Below are 6,644 nucleotides of genomic sequence, written 5' to 3'. Positions count from 1 at the left end.
AAATTTTGAAAATAAATAAATAAAATAATAAATAAATTACATATACAAACAAGCAAAAAAAATAGCAATGTGAGAGCCAATTAATAGTGAAATATCAGTGGTCCCAAATGCATAGAAAGCTTGATCTAGGTCATTTGTCCCTAGGTAGTGTGTCTTGCTGGGTCATGAAGATGAAGGTGAGGGTGCTTTATCTCAGTACTGGAGCTAATCATGGTCTAAGGACAGTGATAAAGACTGGAGAGTAAATTACCACTCACCATTTAAACAGATTTAAAGAAGAAACCTGCACCGAAACTTTTAAGGAGAATCATTGTATGGAATATTCCAAAATTCCTTCAATATTAAACACATTCTTTTAGAAGGGGCTGCTTCTCTAAAAGCTCAGTTGTGCAACTGTGAGCAGGAGACTGTTTTCTAGAAATGAAGCTTTGGTGAAAGTTCTGTTGGATCATGAGTTTTCAAAGCGTCAAACTTCTGTCGGATTTTTAGAATGCCCATCCAATAGACTAAAATTTCTAAATTTGTTTTAATCGCCTTTTCTTTTCGTTACTGAGGAGTTTATCACCGATTGTTCGTGTGGGTCTCCTGTTTATAACAATGTTTTATTTTTTTAACGTGCCTTTTCCAGTTGACTGCAACTCTCTCTCTGTTAGGGAGATTAATTAATTGCCTCTGTGTTCTTCTAGCCTGTCTGTTCGCTTTTATTTTGACATATTGCTGTATTCCATGTAGATTGTGAATGGTTTTGTCTCGCAATCATCTACACTTTTCGTTTCATATTTGGGTCTCTTTCCCACTTTTTAAAGGGCCTCTTTTATCATGAAGTTAACAACTACTTTGAAGATAACAGTATGCAATAGGACAACCATTGCTGATTTCCTATCGTCTTTTTTTGAACGTCTGTATCATTTTTAATGTTCTTTTCTATTTCTTATTCTCTTTAAAATAAAAAGTTTAATTATTTATATTTTTCTCCTAATATTTCATGATTGTGCTTTAATACTTCAAGTGAATAGAACAATACTTCTGAACATTATGTAACTCAAGTCTAATGTTATGTTTTCCAAAATTATAGCCAAGGGCCGGGGAGATGGCTCAGTGGAATAAGAGCTTCCCTGGCAAGTGCAACGGCCTGAGTTCAATCCCTGGTTCTGCCAAAATTATAGCCAATTCTCCCTAATCAAATTGATAGAAATTTTAATCTTTCCACTTTGAAGTATACCCCATATATCACCAATGATTACTGGATCTACAGCTCTTTACCAATCTATTGTCTAGCTAGAAAAATGTGTAAACATAGCTTTATTTTACTTGCTGTTTGAAGTCTGTAGAGTTATTGTCTATATTAAATTCTTTTCGCTTCATTTTTTAATCACATGCAACATACCGAGCTGTATGTTGACAGCTACACAAATCCACGGGCCATGTCCCCGTAGTGCATGAAAAGGGAAGGAACTACCACATATACTTATCCAATAACAATTATGTTCCAAATCCTGTGTGTTTGTTTCTTTCTTTTTATGCGTGTACTTTCGAGGAACAAAAGTCCTTTCATCTTTGCTGAGAAGTCCACTATTGAGCTGTTTTGTCCTCACTTTGCTGATAATGAAGCTGAAGTTCAAAGAGGTCTTTAAAGTGCCACAAGCTGCAGGGTGGTCAGAAAAAGAGGAAGAATTCATACCCACATCTAAGTGAAAGCTGAGCCTCTGGCTTTAATCTGTGCTCACACACACACAAGCACAATTAATGGCATTGCAAAGCCAAACGTTATTAAGGCAGTCAACATGGAGCAGCATGTCACAAGAGGCACGGTAAACAGGAAAAGGGAAAGTTGCCCTGGAAAGAGGAGCCTCAGCGCGGGGAGAAGATGATCAGATTGTTCTAACATGTGCCGTGTCCGGGCTTCCATCTCCAGCCTCTCAAACTACAATAAAACAAAATAAGATATGATGATAGAGGAGGCCAAACTTAATATGGAAATCAGGCCTGCAAGGTCTCAGATAAGTCCCCTCTTCAGGAGTCTTCGCCGCTCTTCAGAAATCTTGAGATTCAGAGCCATACACAGAGCCTACACTCTGACTCAGGACAGTTCAGCAGGCCCCAAGCTGGCCACTTAGGCTAGCAGGACTTCAGCCCCACCTGGGAAGTAAATCAACACATAGAGTAGATCCTAGATTCGTGTCTCTTAAGCGCTTGCCCTTCAGCAAGAACATCAGAGTTGGCCAGAGATCGTCCAAGTTCCAGAATGGTTGAAGCAGGTTTTGCATTGGAATGGAAAGGGAGAAAGAACATTACGTAAATGGTCAGAGAGATGTGGCATGAAAATAAGTTACTACACTCCTTCTGTCGAATAATCTCAGAATACACTTAGGCATTAACTTGCAGACATTTTGATTTTCTTCTTCTCTTAGCTTTTGGGAATAGATACAACCAAGATGTTGGAGACCTTCCTCCTACCTCCTGAAAACAGCCCGGTGACCTGTGGCAATCTCCAGCTATAGCCCTCAGTCTCCAGTCCTTGGTCCACATAGTTCTTTACCTGACTTACTACTCCTTGCTTGCCTAACTTCTCCCAAAAGGTGGTTCTATTTTTCCATTTTATTTTCTTCGCCCACCTTCACTTTAAAGAGTGCTTGTCTCTGAAATAGCCATTTTCTTAAATTATTCAATGATACAAATTTCCAGACAGAAGGAACTTAGCAGTGTGAGGTTGAGACTTCAGTGATGGATAGCTGCTTTCTCTGCAGGTTGTCCCAGTCACTTAGGTCCTGAGGATTGTGCCACAACTGTCCTAAGGGGACTCTGAGGCCCTGCAGGCCTGATTTCCGTATTAAGTTTGGCCTCCTCTATCATCATATCTTATTTTGTTTTATTGTATTTTGAGAGGCTGGAGATGGAAGCCAGGACACCGCACAAGTTAGGAAATCACTCTACCGTGGAACCCTCCCTCCTGCAATATAACTAGAAGAGAAAACGAATGCATATGTCAGCATATTAACTCATCTTTGTTTGGTTCTCTTCTTCAATGTGCTAGAATTTACATTTTCAGCTCTTTTATTTTCCAAATTGGCTCTTATATGTCTGGATATACTTTCAATTGCTTTCTTAAAGTTTTTTTAAAAAAAATCAAAGCCTAGATTTTAATAATTATGCAAAAATCAACATATTAACATGTGAATGCAACGCTTTTTACAAGAAACAGAAAGTAGCAAGTTTTATACAGGTAATGTTCTCATTGTCTTGTGGCTGCCTATCCTTGGAGTACATCATTAGTATGAGACAATTTCACGGGTAAATGAACCTGTAAATCTGGAAAGAGAGATTAGATGGAAATAATTAAGAAAGAGAAATATTTCCATGGGAAAATCTCTATACATAACTTTTTTAGTCTCTTAGAATCTGACAGAGTTAGAATGAAAAATGCATCAAACATAAACAAGAAGCAAAAGTCTTCTGTGTGTCTCTAGGAAACATCTAATGTTTTAAGGTTCAACAATCTGATGACAAGTGTACAAAGGAAAAATACAGAGGTGACAAAGAACCTTAATTCCTATAACATTGGCTGAGAGTCTATTTCTTTAAAAACTGGAACATCTGACGGCTGTTTTGCTAATCATACTAAAAATTTATCTTCTGAGAGATTATTGATAATGTCAGTCTATTTTTTTTTTAGGCCAAAGAGCCTATAGGAGCCATGATGCCAGGCAGTGCCAGAATGTTCCTGCTGTTTTCTCTGCCTGCAGCCTCAGCTCTGTGTCTCATAGCTGAGCCTCAGGGAAAAACAAAACCCAGATCTGTCTTCGTGGTTGTGGCTGAGGGAGAGGACGCAGTAAGAGACCTTGAACTTGGTTTTCAGTAAGTTAGGAAAATTAACTATTATTTCCAATAGCCACAGGTATTTGTTTCAGGTTATTGTAAAGGACACTGCTTTATTTTTCCTTTAGATTTTTCTTCCAGAAAGAAATTTTTAGTTTCCAAGGAGTTTAACTTATCAAGGCAATAAGGTACTTTTATTACCTGATTCCTTGTTTTCCATATAATAAAATATTCATGAAGCTTTGACTACAAAGTAACAGTTATTAGTTTTCTTTTACATTTACAGTCACTTTGTGATCCCAAGGACTGTTCAACCTCTTCTCATGTACATAAACCTTTCTATTAGTAGACAGTGACTTTGGCCTTCAATTAATTTTTGGCTGTTGCTAATAGACATGAACTAATTTTGAAAAAAAATTGCTGAATATAGGGACAGTAATCCATTTTAAATCCCCTTAGTTCCTGCAGCCTGTGTGTCTAGATTACTTGAAGGCGTAGGATCACATACAACATTTCCTTTGCACATAATTTCTAAACTTTAGATGTTCTAAATAAAGCAGAGAATTTTTTCCCCTAATAAAATAAAGGTGACTCAAGGACCTCTACACAGACTACCCCTAGTCTACCATTGTGGGGGGGGGGATGTTAATTAATCTTCTATCAAAATCCCTTTGGGTCTGTAAAGATGCCAATCACTCCAAGATGACACAGAGTCTGTTAAATCAAGCTCACAAGAATCAGAGTGAGCTGATTACAAACTATTAAACTTCACTCATCATTTGAATACTGCAGATGAGGAAAGAGACAATGTCCAGAAACATCTGGGATATTTAGTGACCCAAGTCCCTCTCTGGACACAAGGGTGCAGTCTGGTCCCAAGTTAAATGTCTGAGTCTCCTGAATGACAAATTCAAGACATCACTTCTACAGGGGAGTGTTTTGGGTATGAAATCACTTCCTTTGATACCTTGTTAATTACGTGGTTGATCTAACCTTTCCTTTCTAATGGACCATGTCCCCGAAATCTGTAAGTTCCCCATTCATTTGCTATTAACCTAGACAGGCTACAAATACCCTGTAAAAGGGATTGTCATTATCCTTCTGCTAGTAAACACCATAAGAAGGCCTGATTAGCTTGTTTATTATAAGCGTTCTTTACTGGGTCGTCTGTCTGTCTGTCTGTCTGTCTGTCTGTCTGTCTCTCACCTCCATCCTATTTCCATCTTAATCACTTTCTTGGTCTTTGGGACAAATATCTCACATCAACAACTTAAAGGAAGTTCATGTTGGCCCATGATTAAAGCCCATGACCAGCTAGTTTCCAGGCACAAATGGCATGGCAGAAGGGTCTGGTTCAGGGCAAAGCTGCTCACGTCACGGCACTCAGGAACCAGAGTGATAAAGGAGCAGGAGGGGCTCCTTCCAGATCATGCCCCCAGTGACTTGGACCCTTTGTTTGGTCCTCCTGTCACTCCTGCTGCAAGTCTCCCCCACTTCTAGTGCTATGCATGTCTAACTTGGCTTCAGCACTTACCTCTGGGAGCATTCCTGCATATATAATCTCATGCTACATGGCATTTCTAATGTTTCAAGGTTTTATGTGTAACATTCAACCTATATCCCCAGAGTAATGGGGCCACCTCCTATTTTCTGCTGAAAGACAAAAGGGCACCAAAGTCAGAAAGTTACATTAGCCTTAAATGTGAACACAGAAATGTCTACAGATGTTCAAAGGAGTGCATGTAGAAAAATGGATAGACCAATGTAAGATTTTTGTGTCTTTGTAAAATGCCATTAAGACCTCTTGAGAAATGTTATTAGTAAAACATACAGAAGATTCTAGAAACTGAAGTTCTTGGGCTCTACTGGATAGAGACAATAAGTAAATCATACAATTTAGATGGAGTGTTGTCGAATTAATCCTTAATTTTAAAAAATAAGAAGTCACCTGTGGTGGACTGACAGCTTGTGGTCAGCCTGCAACACCCAGAAGAACTGAACCAGTGTGGTGCTGTGTGTGGGAGGCCCAACTGCAGATGGTTGCCGGCAACATAAGAGGCAGAACTGGAGAAGAAGAGAAGCTGTTGGGAGCTTTCAGAGCTGGAGTTTTTCCTAGGGCTGCTTTTGATTCTCTTAAAGGACTTTGTCATGCTGGCTTTCCTGATGAACTCAGCTGTTCTCATTGGAGGAAGAACTTGGGACCTTGTTGTTGCTGAGAATGGCTACAGTTCACTTTCGGGGAGCTTTGGTCCTCACCTTGAGCACTGCTTCTTGGTTCTGGAGGGGAAGGTGGTGCAATGCTCAGTCTCCCGGAGAAGCTTGTTGTGTTGACTTTCCTGGTGGGACCTCAGCTTTTCTCAACACTAGAGGAGCTCAGGACCCTCACAGCTGCTGAGGACAGCTGTGGCACTTCTGGGGAAGCTCTGACTCTTACCTTGAGTATTATTTCCTGGCTCCAATGCAGATCCCTCAGCCTGCTGGCTCACACCCCTCATCTTGCAGGCACAGACTCTCTAGCTTCCAGCACTGACCTTTTGGCCCTCCCAGCTCAGATCCATGGATCAGGCCTGCACGAGACACTGTTGTGGGCTCTGGGCCTCCGCTGGACATGTGGGAGGCATTGTTAGGAGCTCTAGGCCTCCAGATGGTTCATGCAGGACATTATCATGGGATTCAGGCCTTTAGCTGTATTCTTTGGTCTTTATTTTTTTTTTAATTTTTTTTTCTACAGTTTTATTGATAAACATATAGCAATGAGACAGTTTCAAATCAAATCGGAAGTACAGTTTCAACAAATAATACACTGCATATATTATTCTTAGTGGTTA

The 6,644-nt window shown here is 39.8% G+C and overlaps 1 protein-coding gene across 1 annotated transcript in view; it reads left to right on the top strand.

Moving 5' to 3' along the window:
* Cntnap2 (contactin associated protein like 2) overlaps positions 1–6,644 on the top strand; it is a 1,699,165-nt gene that overhangs the window by 996,210 nt on the left and 696,311 nt on the right. The window lies entirely within an intron of this gene.

Source organism: Octodon degus, unplaced genomic scaffold (assembly GCF_000260255.1).
Source record: "Octodon degus isolate 3935 unplaced genomic scaffold, OctDeg1.0 scaffold00027, whole genome shotgun sequence".
In the NCBI taxonomy this organism is placed as follows: Eukaryota; Metazoa; Chordata; class Mammalia; order Rodentia; family Octodontidae; genus Octodon; species Octodon degus.
The sequence above is the reverse complement of the archived record's forward strand: the minus strand, read 5'-3'. Positions and strand labels throughout refer to the sequence as shown.